Genomic DNA, 17,901 nt, shown 5'->3' with positions numbered 1-17,901 from the left:
TCCAAAATGTCCATCATTTGAAATGATAAGAATAAGCTTTCCAGATTGCTACTTTAATTGTTCAGAATGAGCAGTTGCAATTGTATTGTACATTTTTGCTGACACTACTGGTCTTTGTATTGCTGTGAAGACGTTCTCCTGTTATTATTAAATTACATTTGTAAGCCAGTGCAGAAGGTTTCTTAACACGGTTGTCACAAAACTACATGCATTGCACGCGGTAGGTTATGATTCCTTCTGAATAAGCAGGGAAAAGTCAGCTGCTTGTGTTCTCTTTTTCAAATGAATAGTAATCTTTCAGAGAAATAATTGCACAATGACATATCTAGTCATATATTTTTCATTTTACCTTTTATTGGCATGACCATTCCTTAAGCATGCGTAATAGTCAAATGAAAGCAATCTATAAACAAACTTTTTACACACAGGTTGATTTAAATAATCTCATAACCAAAGAGATACAATGGATTGTTATACAAAAAAATGACATAAACAATCTATATAATAGAGTATATTTAAATTAACTTCATAAATAACAAAATCCTCATTACCTTGCAAGCTTTAAATATGATACAGAGGGTGATTATATTAGGTTGCATGACAATTTTTCACTCGTCAACACTTACATGCTATATGTCTATACTCTTTGGTTTGTTTACAATTATAGACAAATGTTGCCTCATAATGAATTCTGTTTGACCACACAGCACCAATAATTTAGTAGTTGTTTTTTGTTGAAAGATGCATCTGCAGTTTGGCTAAAAGCTCCGTTAGATGTCTCATGTTGCTTTAAAATACATCAAAGTGCCAGACAACCTTTACAGCTCACAAAGGCTGCAAACTGCCACTTATTAGAGTAATGACCTTTTCCTTGGGATGGTGTTACTTCAAGGTTCACTGATTTTCTATGGAGCGTTACATTACATTAGTTATGCAAGTGTTTTTACATTATTTTGTATGTACCATCCCTCTAAATCTTATCTAAGTATATGTCTGCCTGTTTGTCTATCCCTCTCTCACACACACGCAGCTTCCAGAGAACAATCACGATTAAAGATGGCCTGACATATTGTCACAGTTAAGTATATCTTAAAGAATGATTTTAATCTCCTTTTGATTGGTTTTGAATCAACAGTAACTCTTCTGCATGTGTCATAGCACCCACCCAGACACAGTAGTGAATGTAACATCTCAATCTAGTAATCTACATTTACATCCGCGGATTATCAGATCCAAAGATGTTTCATTTTGATAAAGAAAGTCCCAGTGATTTTGTTTATATTCTTCAGAGCTGCCAGTTCTTTTCTGCCTCGTGCATTGATTTATTAGGCCACGGGATACGGGTTGTTTTCCTTATTTTATTTCTGTATGACCTGAGGCATTCTTAGAGAGGCAGGCTGACGAGTTTAGGAAATAGGTCTGTCACAAATTACGATCAATCCCTCGTCCCGTTTCTCAGCCCAGATCAATATGAACCTGTCTCCAATGTGGACATCTACTACAAAATGTCACTCAGTATAAACATACCTGATGCATGCCTGAGGGTCTCTTAGAGCAGAGAGAAGAGAGAAATAGTTTGTAAGGGATCTATGGAAGTAATGTCAGTTCATAAAAAACAACATCTCTGTTAATGTGAGATGATATTGGAAGGAAATTGGTGTCATTACACACTACGTACAGAGGCACTGAAACCTGAAGTCAATGGTTATTACAAGCAATTGTCCAAATGCTCAGCATATTTTGCAGTTGTATGTTGGCCTATATGCAAATATTAAAAAAATATGTATCACAGTAACTCACCCCAGTCAATCCTCCATCAGACAGCTGTAGTTTAAGGGGGTTACCATGGAGACAGGGATACCGTGACAGAAGAGATTGATGTGTGTGTGTGTGTGTGTGTGTGTGTGTGTGTGTGTGTGTGTGTGTGTGGGGGTGGGGGGGTGTGTGTGTGTGTGTGTGTGTGTGTGTGTGTGTGTGTGAGAGAGAGAGAGAGTGTGTGTGTGTGTGTCTGTGTGTGTGTTTGTGTGTGTGTGTGTGTGTGTGTGTGTGTGTGTGTGTGTTTGTGTGTGTGTGTGTGTGTTTGAGCGCGTGTGTGTGTGTGTGTGTGTGCGTGTGTGAGAGATTGATATGTGTGTGTGTGTGTGTGTGTGTGTGTGTGTGTGTGTGTGTGTGTGTGTGTGTGTGTGTGTGTGTGTGTGTGTGTGTGTGTGTGTGCGCGTGCGTGCGTGTTTGTGTGTGTGTGTGTTAAAAGGAGCAGCTGCCAAACGCAGGCCACAGTGGATTTGTTTTTTTTCCATCCGGTGTCACACCCACACCTCTGTGCCCAGCCGCTGAGAAATCAACTGCTTCAGGTCTAGTTAGCATCTGAGTGTGACATTTCAGAACAAGCCTTTTTTTTTTATCACATGCCAAAACCTCACGTTTGGCTTATCCGGGTGATTCTGTGAAACAAATATGCAGTCCATTGGTTTTTAAATCAGAAGAGTCATATTACTTCGTGATTCAAACAACTGTAGTGGATTCTTTTTTAAAGGATGAAGCAATTATGAAGAGGCAACATGATAATAAAAACAGCAACATCTAATCTCACAACTTTAGGTGAGAGCAGTTCCTGGAAAAACAAAACACCTCAGAGCAGAATGAAAGTGTCTTTTCTGTTTCTGAAAAACACAACCTAACAAGGAAATAAAAATGAAGATTGAGTTTAGAAGAACATTTGAAGTGTAAACGTATTCCCCAAATAGGGGATGACTCAGGTTTCATAGAAAAGGCTTATTTATTTTCAAACAGAACGTGTTTTTGTTCCATTGAGTGGACACATTTACTCTGACAGACATACTTCAAGGTGATCCACTAGAGAGAACACTTTATGCCATGTTTCACTAGAGGAAAAGGCATGTATCTGTTGTGATTGACTAAATCAGTATTGCCTTTCAAGTTACTTCAATGATAGTGTTTGTCGGCCTTGATTTTTCTCAAGGGTGACAGAAAATGCCAACTCACTGCTTGTCTGAACTAAATCAATCAATCAGTCAGAACAAATCAATCCCGGCTGAAGCCTGAGGATCAGCACCGTCCTCCTTGCTTTATCAATATCTTTTACATTCGGACATGTATTTGTCAGTCCAGTTTTGTTTCAAGAAGGTGTGACCAACAACTGGCATCTTCATGAGCTACTTCAGGGATAACAGCAATGACTATGTAAGGGTTTAGAAGAAAAAGTGCAGCTTCAATGATATTCTTTTACTTTCACCATTTATATATTCTTCTCTCTTGTTCTTTTTCTCTCTCTGTCTGTGTTATATCTCTGACTCACATAATTGCACAGGCTAGTGTAATTCCCCCCATTTTCTCTGTCACACATCCACACAAAGAAACCATTGATTTCATTTATTGTGTATTCAACCCTCAGAAAATCTAAGGACACCATTGTATATACTACTTGGCTATTACTGCTGTATTTCTTTTTTTTGAAAAGCAATATTAACCTGTATTTTGGAGAGTATTCTCTCTCTACGGTGAGAGCTTATGTATAGAAATAATGGTCTGTGAAAGGTAATTTGCTCAATGGGGTTGAAAAGATGAAAACCGTCTGAAAGGGTTAAAGTCTTTTCAGAGTGTGAATGAGTGAGGTATTGATGATTTTCATGTTGTTGCTCGTCGCTACGGTAGCTTGCCCTACATTTTTATCACACCTGAATAAACCCATTTATGCGAAACAATCTTCTCCTCACCTTCCCATCCAAAGAAATCAAATTCCTTCCATTCTTATTCCCTCTGTTTGGCCTGTCACCCTGGTTACCAAAAAATATTTAGGGTAAGACTGTGTGGTGTTTGTGTGTGCGGGAGGGGGGGGAGGTGTTTGGAGGCTTAGTGGTGTGTAAGAAGACCTTCAATCAGGATCCAAGGAATGCTTTGTGTAAGCAGCTAACCGTCTCTAATTGGCTCCTTCATTTCTTGTAGGTCAAAAGGTCATAAGGCCAAAAGAATACGTCAGGAAATGGTTGATACCCTGAAGGAATAAGGCGCAGCCATTAGCCTTTAATTATAAACGGAATATTTAGCGTCTAAGTCACTGATAAAGGTATGATGAATACATTATTAAAGGTCAAGTAAATGGCTAGCTTACAACAAAATGACTGTATGTCGTCAACTGGTGGAAAGATGTCACCATTGGACGAAGGTTTTTATGTCACTCAGACTCCTTTAACAATGAACTAGCTTTTTTTATTTTTAGCCAAATGGTGCCCGATTAGCTTACTTCTCCCTCACTGTGAGTACCCCTCAATAAAACATTCCTGCATGCTAACCCATTGAAATCTGGCAAAGAGTTTACACATCACCAGTTCCAGACTGGAAATCCACCTGTTACATCTTGGCAGATTAATAATAAAAAAAATCAAGGTCTGACTTATTCAAGGTCTTGCTGTTTCAGTTTATATCTTCATGGGTGATTGCACGCACTGTCGCTTTGTGCAAAAGTCGCTTTGCATAAATGTGCCAGCTCATGTGATGTGTCCCTACAAAAAGGTGTACAATCAGATTGCAATTGAAATGAAAACATGTCTGTCTCTCACAAAGCCTTGAAACGTTCCTTTATTAAAATATCCACGGACCTTGTTGAAGTAGCTGAAATCAATGAAGCTGAATGAGGGTTTGTTACAAAAGACCACAGTTATTCATGACTTCAGTGGCATCACTCCGACTTGGAGGTCACAGATAACTTACAATAAGAATTACAAAAATATCAGATTTTAACTAAATTAAAAGGATAAATAGGCTTGATTAACAGATGGATCAGTGACTCTCTTTTATGTTGTACCCATTTCTGTTTCATCTACTTTGTGCAAACAACACTGGGTTGACGTTAACACAACATGTACTCTTTGCTTCACCACTGCGGTTGTTGAATGGTAAAAAAACATAAACACTTCACTGCCATGCGCACTCAGCCTAGTTTAATTTGAAACATAATTGCCGTGATGGCTGATCGAAAGAGGAGCAACATATGGAGCTATTTATAGATTTAGCATATTGACGATGTGTTCACCTCATACATCATAGCCCTCATGCTCTACATAAAAGAACACAAGTAATTTAATCAGAATAAGAACAAATATCTGTACCAATATCTATCATTGCGGTATATAATCATAGATAGGTATCCCCTCACATAGCCTACCTTAGAGTCATATCTACGCATTCCTTCTAACATAAATAATGAATGTGTTTAGGTAACACATGGCTGGAGGTCTTGGAGAATGCTGTCTGCTGTGTTGAAGCCAACATGTCATGACTACACTTTGTCTCTATAGAAAAACCCTTTAAATCTAAGTAAAAGCATGCTTTTCAGTGTATTTTTATTATATGAATACAAATGATTCACTGTGTGTTCTTACATTTTATTTCAGTATAAAAACACCAGAAAAGCGAATTAACTTCCCTCATCAAAGGTAGAATGCTTGAGTCCTCCCTCAAAATGTATTTTTTGTATAATGTATTTTTAGGGCTCTTAGTCATACTAAATGACTATTTTCTTCTTACTGAATTCTGGTGTCCATTTTATCAAGGAGTTTGCCTGCATTAGTCTGACAGATTATTGAAGGCAAAGAGAAATAACCGGCTATCATTCCCTTAATTCCTGGCTTTCCGAGACGCAGAAAGCTTTTATCAAAAATCTTCTGCGTAGCCTACTATCTTCAAATGTTTTTTTCAGAGGGGTTTTTACACAAGCCTCTGAGCTATGAATAGGCTGAGTGTTTGTCATGACAACCAATTACACATGACAAAAGCAGTGAGGCCAAGTAAGGCAATTAAGTGGTGAAACTAAAATTGTGTGTTGCATGATTGTGTGTTTCTGCTAACACACAGCGCTATGACGCTGCGTGGAGTTTTATATATTGGAACTTTTTATGTGCTGTGCTTCGTTTCTATAATTTTCTGGTGTTGCCGATATCATTTTGATGGTTTTATGTTTCTGTATTTAAAAAAGCAATCATAGCTATTTTGTTGTCATATTATAAACATTGTAATTTGAATCAAACAATACAATACAACAGTGAATGGGCATAGTCATCCAGATGGGAAAATAATGGCTAAATGGCTCATTGTTTTTAGATAATGCTTGTTAACACACCATTGTAAGAGAATAACTCAAAATGAAATAAATATTTTTCAATGACTAATGATTTAATAACAATAAACAGCAAAATTGTTCTTTTAAGCTCGGCTGTCAGTAAAAAAAGTTATGTTAATCACTGAATTATTTTGCAGTGGTTTATTTTTTAAGCATTACAGCTCTCATTTTGAATGTTGAACCTCATCATGCGGCACACAGCTGTGCTTGGTCTCTTAGGTTCAGTCCTGTTTCCTTTAAGTTCCATATCTCACTCCAGCAGCCACCCGAAGCTTGTAGCCAGAGTGACATGACAGCTGTAATAGAACTAATAATTATGGAAAAAATGGTCGCAAATTACTCAATTTGTTAAATGTCAGATCATAGCATGCGTGCGGTATAGATAGAGCATGCACACACATACATTAGAGGTTTTACAGCATGAAGTTGGCGGGTTATTTGCGTCACCTCGTGTACATCAACGTGAACGTGACAATCAAGTGCCAGAATTAAACGCCATCCAGCTTTGTACGAGCCACTAGCCCCTTAAAAGGTAGGCAGGCTATCCCAGAATGCATGTTGATGCTTTACAGAGCCTGTGGGAAGGTTGCAGATGAACCAGGTTTGTTAAGCTTAATGGTCCTTGTATTGATTGGCTGGGGTATCCTCACAAATCGCAAGGGTAGAATGAGCAATGAGATTCTCATTGAGGATCGCTAAATGCATTTGAGCTTGTAGTTTTATTGACCCTCCTGGAGCGGCCAGCGCAGGGTTTATTTACACACTCTGCTCGCATCTTTTATTTACACTGGCACGATGGGTCTGTGTAGAAGGTATTCAGGGAAGTACTGCACATCATCCAGTGCACAGAGATGACTGATTATAATGAAGCCTTTAATCATATCTAAAATAAAGTGGCTATGGTTAGTAAAGTTGGGCAGCGTAAATAATGAAACTATATGCAAATGAATTACCTTTACGCCATTGAATAAATGAGGCTACACTGAATAAACGAATCAGCCCAGGAGAGAACTGTTAATTAGCTGCGCTGGCTTCACAGTCAGCCGGCAGAATGGCAGGCTTATCGCTGCTGTCAACTCGGTGCAGCCACTGAGCCATAAGGAGACTGTGGCCGTTACTAATCCCAGGCTGGATCAGACGCTGCGAATTCTCACATCTGTGTTAAGAGTCTGATGAAAGGTGTCAATCTCCATGTTTCCGTGAGAGTCACTGCTGCAGATTAAGTGAGCGCCGTTCACAAACACAAAAGGACATAATCGAAAAGAGCCGTCTCCCAGAGCCACCTGGAAAAACATGCTCGTTCAATGCACACATACAATAGATTGTTTTTTTACGCAGCATTTCTCTGCAACCACTGTAACCTTTGTTCTCAGTAACCAGTGCTTAAATGTCAAGTGGTTGTGTTAATGATTTTCCGGGAAATGTTTATTCCCTATTACCCTTTTTATCAGAAAATCTACTCTTTCATTCATTCCTTCCTGGCAATTTGTTTATGTTACCTAAGGATAATGTTTTAAAAAGTGCTCAATAACGAATATGATTCTATTTGTTTGTGACATAGACATGTTCACACTGTGCCCTGTCTGTGGCCTATGAAAAATATCCACTGTTTGCTTTCTTAATGGACTATGCTCTTTAGCAGCTAGTACACAGGGCAGTTCTGGAAAGAGGCTTGGAAACCTCTGAGATACCATTACCATTAGCCCTAATGTCCTTTTAAAATGGAAAGAGCATCAGAGCCGCACACACACAGACTGCTGTGCATGCTGTCAAGTAACACAACATCATTGTCATCATATTCTGCCAAGGTCACTCGGTCTGTCCCCTTCCTCTAGTCCCGGATACATTAGCCTCTTAGCAAAACGGTACTTTTCTGAAGCTGAGGAGCTGACGTTGAGCATTTAATTCCCCAAATCCCATCAATTGCAGTGGCTATAGCTAGCAGTATTTGTGTTGACGATGACACTCTCAAAACTGTTTCTAATGACCAAACAAATGAAAAGGATGAGCTCTTTGATTAGCACACTCTCCAAGTGTGTTTTCTGTTTTAGATGAGAACATGGAACTCAACAGGATTTGTGACACCGATATTTGTTACATGGTGATTATTTCATGTTGTGCCTCAAAGGTCAGGCCGTCTCATCAGACTAAAAAGGTATGTGATAATATTCCAGACACGTGCACCAGATGTGGGGAAGAAAAAGGCACACTGTTCCATTGTCAATGGTTATGTCCAAGAATAAAGGAATTCTGGGAAGAGGTTAGGGTAACAGTACAGAATATTTTATTGATCAACTTAAAGCTGGAACCAAATATGCTTTTACTTGGCCTATATCCGGATGGACATAATATACAGCGTTATGAACAAATCTTTATAGATATCTGTTTTGTTACAAGCAAAAAGAGTGATTGCTTTAACATGTGGTTCAGGGAACTTTCTCTATGTCTGCCTTTAGAAAACATTACTTACATTCTCAAAGACAAACAAGAGCAGTTCCAGAAGGTCTGGGGACGTTTTATACACCAAGAACAACGACATATCTCAATTACTGAACGAATCTGGGGCAGGATAATATGTTAAAACGACTGTGATATCCTCTGCAGAAATACGGTGTCATTACTGGAAAACTGGATGGTTGGTGATGTATTCAAGTGCCCTTGTTGTATGTATGTACCAATTTAATTTATAATTGTTATTTTTCTTTAATGTAATGTAGTTGTTCTGTGTATGTATTGCTTTTGGTTATGTGTTTTCGTCTTATGTATGTGATTTTTTGTATGTTGAAAACAAAAAAGGCATGTGATGTTAAACTCTGCAATGTCAAACGTCACAGCCTGGCTGAAGCTGATAATTGCTCAACATCAGATTGGAGGTGGCTGACTTCGCTTATGACTTAATGAGCGTATGAAAGAAAATGGGAAAGTTGGCAGTGCTGTGAAGAGCTAAGGGCTAGGTCCAGCTCAGGAGGCTTGATTAGAAAAATTAACTTTGAATTAATGTTTTCCACAGAATCAAATCAAAATCATCAGCAGCAAATATGTTTGAGGTGTTTCATTCTAGCATGTTAGGGTGCGCTCGGCATGATACCCTGATGGCAATTAAATCCCTGCAGTCGTGACATTAACATGATATCTGAATTCATGCTGGGCATGGGAGATAAGAATTGATCATTCAAATACTTGCTATAAACCCCAAAGCAACAACTGATATAATTTAGATAATTAGTGCTGTAAAAACTAAATCGTTTTGAAAAATCATCCCATTACATAACACAGATCAGTAGCTCCTTCTAAATGGGCTCTTTTCAAAATGCAACCCAAACAATGGTGTATATTTCTGGTCCAAAGCCTCCGAATCAAAACACATATTCCGAGCTACCAATTCCACAACGCTACAGTGACAATAATCAAAAGGTTTCATTAGCATCAACACAGGAACCTTTCAAAGGAAGTTACTGCACAGTATGTGTAGAAAAAAGCATGACATAATAGGATCAGGTTTAGGTGTTTCATTTTACAGATTAAAAGTTAGTCTCTGTAGATCTACATGTTATAACTCAGATATTGATATGTTCAGGAAGAAGATTAAATATGCTATTTCATTCAAAGTATGAGGGAGTTTGCTAATTAATCAAATCAGACTGAATGTTTTTCACTCCTGATGAACGTGATTCATCTCCGACGTTAATTTGCATTTCCTTTTATTCCCTCCTAGGTGGTGCATTCATTACTCACCTCGAAATAGGTAATACACACAGGGAAATAATTATTGTGATTATGCATAATCTTTACCCGCACAGTTGTTTTTCTTTTCCAATTAAGCTACATTTATATAACCGGAATATGCTTTGAATAACAAAGCAGGCATTGCTCGGTGCACCTTCACCGCCGTTTGCAAGGAAAGCTTTGAGAGAACTGCACCGCTACAGGCTGCAATGGTGGATTGTTTTCCCACTGCCCATTAATAATACAGGACATACTGTATCCCCATACTGAGGCTAAGCTGTGGCACAAACCCAGTGAGTTTATGTTTCATTTGTAAAAGGATTTATAGGAGGAGCTGGGTAGAGAGAGGACATGACAATTGCAAAGTTTATCATTCCAGCTGGTTAATAAATCTTAATGTAGTGGGTGTAATAACATTATGATGAGTTTATTTTTTTTTCACTGCTTTTCAGAATGAATGTAGATTATTCTTTAGAAACACGTATTTTGTTGCCAAGACAGGTCAAGACTGATTTCCGATAGAGGCACTACATGTTGTATCTTTAATACAGCGAGTGGTTGCTGCCCCACAGTAACATTTGGGTTCAGAATGCTGCTATGTTCTCTAGTATCTCATTAGGTTGCTTAACATATAGCTAATAGAGAGGGGCGTGGCTTAAACAAATAGTAAGATAACTTATAGAGGTTAGCAATATGATAATACTATAATGAGTAAAGCCAGTTTTTCTAACTATATTAAAAACATGTTGTCTTCTAGATAGTCAAGCAATTAGAAGAGCATCAGATGATTTCATTTATGAGGTACAGGAGACCAAAACGGAACTAAAAGAATGAGAATATCAGACTTTCTTTAGAAAGGTTGTTAATGTTGCTTCATATCTGCTGGATGTGCTATTAGGCAATTGTATACCAATCAATTTGCCGTATCAATTTAAAGGCGATAATGCGTCACAGCTTGTATCTGATACTAGAAAGAGGCTAACATTGTGCAATTGCAACTTTAAACTATGAGCAATTGCGATAGCCGGTAATGGAAATGATGATGATCAAAAACATTTAAATATTGTGTTAAATGCAGCTACATGTCCAGCATCAGTTGAAGGAACTTAACTGTTTAGGCAAGGGTGATAGACTCTCTGAAGTATTAGAGTACTTCAGGTTTTTAATATGTTCACAGCTAGCCTAAGGCGAGGCTGAATCTCAGACAGGAATATCAATAATGTCCATATTAGCCATCACCATGCAGAGAAAAACATCAAAACATCAGAGCAGTGAAGTACTGAGCTCACAAATGAAAGCTATGGTTAGTGGTAACATGAATTACCTGTTTCCCACAGGACATTTCCTGAGTCCTGCAGCTCTTACATAGCGATATGACAATTTAAATAGATGGAGGGCAGAGGAGAAGTTAAATGATGTGCAGTAGGAGAGAGAAGAGGGATAAAGGGCATAGGAGATGGGGGCCAGTAAGGAGGAAGGTGAGGAGTTCAGTTTAATCTTCCTCTGCACTGAGTTGCGTGGTCCATGACAAATCGAGCGGTTGTTTCCACCTGAGTTGGCCGTGCTGTCTGCCATGCCTCACAGCACATCAGACCCAACATAACCTGGTGCTGTCCCTCTGCTCCCTGCAGTGTGCTTCCCCAGCTGGCATGCTGGAAGTAATGGATCTGTACAACACAGTGTTACAGCGCTATCTGCTTAGAGAGTGGCTGCAATTAAATCTCTTCATGACTTACTCCGGTAACTACAGAGAGATTGCTCCTGAATATCAGAATCAGGAGACTTTACATATTTTGGGAACCTTGAAATGAGTCAATTTACACACAGAATTTGGTATTGATTACATCCTGGTTTTGAGAACCGAAGCATAACTGAACCAAGAATCATTGAACCGTCTGCTCTTATGTCTAGAAAACCAGAAGTGAAGTCAAATTGACACCAGGGTAATGATATGTCATCACTTGTCAGCTCTCGGCCATTATGAAGGCCAGGGAAGTCTGTGGCTTTTGAAACCTGTCTACCTGTGAAGGCAGGCATCTTATCTGGCAGAACCAGAGGCAGGTAGTGGCTTCCTATGATATGGACAGAGTGGAGCAAAGAGACAAACAGAAAGAGATAGAACGATTGAAACCATTAGAAGAGAAGCTCCCGGCACTATCCGCACTGCAATCAATGCGGATATAGTACCCACAATCCTCCTCTCCCTCAGAGACATCCCGTCCCACAACACTGGCTGGCTCTGACGGAGCAGTAGAGTACATAGCTGCCTCTGAAATGACAGCTTAACTACAGGGAAAGGCCTTTTGCTTCTGTCTATTGTATCTTGGCCTCTCTCTACACTACTCTTGATATAGGGGACAGGAAACTGTAAAAAGTTTCCTCGTACGGAGGTTTTTACTTGAGGATTTCCAAGTAAGTTGACGGTCACTTTTCTCAATGTTTGCATTTGAGAGTGGTTGGTTGAAACAGCAGAGGAATTGAATCCCTCTTTAACAAGAACATGTTCATACACTCAGCATATAAGATGCATACAAACAGCTTTGTTTCTAACATACTGTGTTCCTGCATTGATTTCATTCAGCATTGAAAACACAACAGTGCAGGAGTGAAAGATCAATAACCTTGTTTTTCAGACCTCACGAACAATTCCAGTCTGGTTGAAAGCCTGGTGGCAGAGGTTGTAGAGGTTTTGTCGTGGTTTTGTGATCCTTGTGTGTTGGTGTGTGAACATGCTTATCAGCTTGTATGATAAGGATGCACACGACTCATAGCAGCTGGTCTAATCTCTCCTGTTTTCACCAAACACACAGCAAAAACACAGACAGGCAGCCCACATCCACTCCAGCCTCAGGCGAGTATGAAAAATTAAAGATCCATATTTTTCTGCTCCTCCTTAAACACTTTCACAGATACACAGCCATGCATTTTAACAACTCCATGAATGTTATGTAATCTCTGCACAGCCTATAATACATGGGTTGCCTAATCATAAAGTATGAAACAACAAATATCCAGAGACTCTCTAGAGCGTTATTAACCCCTAATCATTTTATATTATGTTTGGAACTAAATTATCTACCAACAGTAAGTGCTGCCATGTGAACATGTGATTGCTATTATTACGGGCTCTTCAGTTTCCAATGAAGTCGTAAAATTGCATAACAACAGATTACAAAGAGTCAATCTTTAATTGAATTGTGCTCTGAAGTCTCTTTTCCATATGTAATCAGCAGGATCTCGAAGGCATTAGGAAACCATGAGGAATACTAAGATATTACCAACGCAGTAAAAGTCTTCTGTGAGTTACCAAGCTGTTTGAGGCTGTTGTCTCAACCCTTATTGTGTGGTAAGAGTTACTGCCGAGGATGCTTTTTACTTAATTGAAATGTCTTCAATCATTCGTGTATGCATTGCTTCGTGAACAGCACATAAGTTGAACCATGGGTTGGGAATTATTTTTCAACCTGTGGTTTCCAAGGTCAAGAACAACTCAAGTGCAAGTCTTTATTCACGTATTAATAAAGATGTTTTCTGAAATAAATACAAACTATGTGAACCATAAAGACCATGTTATCAATTTAAAAGCATCTTTTTATAAAGAATTATTATAAAAGTTAAAGTATCACATGAAGGTAAGGTGAAAGGACATTGGGGTTATAATGAATACCAGCTTTTTCTTATTCTGTATTTTCTTTCCAAAGGTCCAAGTAATATAATAAGAGTATATTATAGTTTTAATATATACATTTCTCTTAAATTATCTAAAATGGTTCAGGTTTCACTTAAAGGTCCCATGTCATGGCCATTTCTACTGATCATAATTCCATTGTTGAGGTCTACTAGAATAGATTTACATTGTTCAATGTTCCAAACTCACATTGGTTTTCTCATACAGCATCTCTGTATAGTATGTGCATTCACTCTCTGTCCTACACGCCTCGTTGGAGCTCCTTCCCCCCCCCTCCCTATGAGCCCACTGTGCTCTGAGGTGTGTTTATGTGTTACAACGGTGTTTGTTAGCAACCAGAAAAGGACACCAGTAATGACAAATAGATGAGAATACTGCGTGGGGTCTGGGTGACGTGTTGGCGGGACCTTGCGGGGCTCGCTGCTGCGCCCTTTGAGGCTCGAGGAGTGGAAAGTGTGAGCTGGCTTACTGGTGTCGTTTCCTGGTTGCTGCGTGGGGTCTGCGAGACAGGGAGACACCACGGAACTCAGCCTGAACTCAACTCAGGCTGAATTCAGGCTGAGAAATCCGCGGTGCCGCGGCTGAGAAAAGATAAGGCTGAGTGAGTGTGTGTGAGGGGCTCCACAGATTGGTCAATTTGGACCGGGGCATGGTTACGTCACCATACTCAGGAAGAAAAAAATGGAAAAAGAAAAACTCCAACGAGGCGTTCTGGGGCAGCATAGACAGGTATTTTCTGTGTTGGAGTTTTACTCGCTACAGGGTTTACTTTGAGGGTTTGTGACTCTGCAGACCGTTTACATGCAGAAAAAGCTTCATAACACACAAGGGGACGGGTGATAACCGGAAAAGCATGACATGGAACCTTTAACTAGTTGACATTTATATGTGGCCATAAATAAGCACTTCTCTGATAACTTATGGTGCCCCATAGGGCTCAATCTAAGGCCCAATTATTTTCAGCTGGTATGCTACCACTTGGTGATATTATCAGAAACCACAAGAATTATTTCCATTTTGCAGAAGCAACCCAGATATATATCTCTGTAATTGCATAAGATCGTATTTCTAACTTAATTTGATGTATCTCTGATATTGGTCTCTGCACAAAATCTGGAGCAGTCTGCCTGAAGGTCTTAAGGCTCACAATCTGTCAAATAAATCTTAAGACATGTCTTTTTACTATTAATTGTTTTTTTCCTAAAGTATTTTTACATGATGCTTGTTTTTTCATCCTGTCTTATCCTGCTGTTTTATTTGTATTTATATTCTTTGTTCATTTTTTCTTTGATTAAACATAGATGTTACAATAATCTTCTCTCATGTTAAGCACTTTATGTAGAATATAATTAAGGATCATTGGCTTTGTAATTTATTAAGTTAGTTAACCCAAATACTATCTTTCTTTGTACATCCTAGCAACTTGTGTTGATTAGTATTGAACATACATGTTAAATAACCAACTTGATGATATTGTACTTAGTGATTTCCACCATGTCAAATTGAGTCAATTTCTTTCTGCAGAGATGACAGGCTATCCTGTGCAAAGCAGAGGTTCTTTGAGTATTGCTTCACCAAGTGGGAGATGGAGCAGTTTTAGAAAGGTATACAAACGCCTACTCCTCTCACAACATCAATTGCGTTTCATTTCAGAATAAAACAACTGTCTAAAAGCAGATGGTGCTACATTGTTTGTTTACAGGTTTTCCAGACTTATATGATGGAGGGGATGCGTGGCATGTGAATCAGCAGGCAAAACACGAGTGTGATAAGTCACGAGGGCCCAGCAGTGAAGAATGGTTATACTGATGGAGAAGAGAAGGTTGCTGGGTGCCAGAGCTAAATAAATAATCTCTGGGCTGCAGAGTTGCAGGAGTGTGGGAGGAGGTCTGCAGGGAGTATGGAAACAGTGATTAATAAAAGCAGATCCACTTATAGAAAATCCACCTTCATTATTTTTCCAGACTTCGGTGATAACTGATCCACGTGATGTTGCACTCTCTGGGTACCACACCTTTGTAACATTACATAACAGTGAACATTTCACGTGACAGTATGCCATTATTATGATGAATTATAATATTTTAAAAAGGTGCACAGGGATGATCGCTCTGAATGCAAAGCATGGTTGATAAAATATGCATATTTTATAAGGCTTTTATTATTCTTACCATGTAGATTTTCATCTCACATTTCACTGAACAAGTGACATTTCAAAAACCAAAAAATTGATTTACCAGTATGACTGCAGAGCATGAAAACTGATTATTTCTCATCACCGATTTCACATCTTGAAATTGCTTTTATGAATGTTAATACTTGAGATGATGAGAGCTAGCTAAATTAGTTTTAGCTGCATTTTGTTAAGATAGCTGTATTCAAGCATACAATCATGCAAGTTTAGACAATGTAAATTATAGGGACAACAGCAGTGTAATTATAATCTGAAAAACAAATCAATTATGCTGCACTCAGTCCACATGCTCGTATATAAAAACACATACAGATTTCTGCTAATTGGACAACCTGCTGATTCTTAAATGGGCCACTGAATGAAAATGGCTCTGGGGAAATCTCTGTTGAGCTGCCACATTGGTGACTGACTAGTGTCAGGTCCGTATTCCTGAACTGAAAAGACCATGGTTTTCCAGCTGTGCAGCAGTACGCATATATGCCTCTTTTCACTGAACCTTCTCTGCGAAAGGGAAAGTTGTAGCATCACTCACAGATACTATTTTCTCCCGCTTGTTCTCGACTTCCTCACACATTCACATCACTGTTACATCAGACTACAGCAGTGGCCCATTCATGTATCGTATAGCAGCAAGGAAGCAGGAGGAAATCAGGGGAGCTGGAGTCCTCTAATGAGCAGCCTTTGTAGGAGAAGTATTTCACGGTTCTTTCTAACAACCTGCTGTCCATGCCCAAATGACCAATTATAATCCAACGGCACTGTTCAATTCAAAACCTTTATTTATTCAGGTGAAAACCCATTGAGAGCATTGACCTCTTTTTCAATGGTGACCTGCTGCAAGTAGGTTCCAACATGGATACAAACATGACAGACAAAACCTTTCGGCATTCGGTTTTCGGCCAACTGTTTCCTATTTTCGGTATCGGTTTCGGCCAAGAATTTCCCATTCGGTGCACCCCTATTGACTACAGTTTGTATAGCTAGTAGCATTTACAGATACCAACAGTTTCCGATTGGATAGCATCTATCCTTGCTTTAAAAACATGTAAAAACATGTAATGGAACCAAACTGCTCAACTTCCATTCCTTTTGCAGACTGTTCCAAGTTAGCGGAGCTGCGCATCTAAAAGCTGTATTCCCTAAGACAGTCCTAGCAGTTGGCACATTTAATACAACCACAGCATTCGATCTCAGGCAGTAGCCATTTACAATACGCCGTGAGATCAGGGAGCAGATGTAGGATGGAAGTTTCCCTAACATTGCTTTGTAAGCCGCCGTACAGTTAGTGAAAGCAAACCTGCCCTTGCATACAGGGTACAATGATGGGTTAATGCTTTACAGTTTGTCACAAATCTCAGTGCACTGTGATAGGCGGCATCTAACTTGATCAGGTAATTGGCCGGTGCATTCATATAAAACAGATCACCATAGTCCAGCACAGGTAAAAAGGTCACAGTGACTAGCCTTTTCCTGGCCTCAAGTGAGAAACGGAACTTGTTTCTGTAAAAGAAACCTAGCCTAACCCTCAGTTTTTTTAGCAGGTTATTGACATGCAGTTTAAAAGAGAGACAGTCATCAAGCCAGATACCAAGGTATTTGTAACAGGTTACCACTTCAGTTTTTTCCCTTGCGTAGTTACAATATCTAAAACAGGCTCTGGTGTCTTTTTAGCTTTTGAAAAGAGCATTACCTTGGTTTTATCCACATTTAAAAGAAGCTTTAGTTCAGAGAGCTGAGTCTGAACAGTGTTAAAAACAGCCTGTAATTTAACAACCGCCTCCTTAATGGAGGTACCTGCACAATACATCACGGTATCATCCGCATACAAATGTAAAGTAGCTTCATCCACATTATCACCTAAGCTGTTGATATATATGGAGAATAAAAGTGGACCTGAAACAGAACCTTGTGGTACACCATTAGAAATGTTTAACCACTCAGAACACAGCCCATCAAAATGAACACATTGGGACCTTTCAGAGAGGTAGTTCACAAACCACCCCACTGCATGGCTGGATATGCCAATACTGAGTAGCCTCTGCTTTAAGATGCGATGATCAACGGTGTCAAACGCTTTGGAAAGGTCAATAAACAGAGCTGCACAACTCTGCTTATTATCTAAAATACTAGTAATGTCATTCACCACTTTCATTGTCG

Source organism: Notothenia coriiceps, unplaced genomic scaffold (assembly GCF_000735185.1).
Source record: "Notothenia coriiceps isolate Sejong01 unplaced genomic scaffold, NC01 NC01_scaffold00024830, whole genome shotgun sequence".
NCBI lineage: Eukaryota > Metazoa > Chordata > Actinopteri > Perciformes > Nototheniidae > Notothenia > Notothenia coriiceps.
This window is presented reverse-complemented; position numbering follows the sequence as displayed.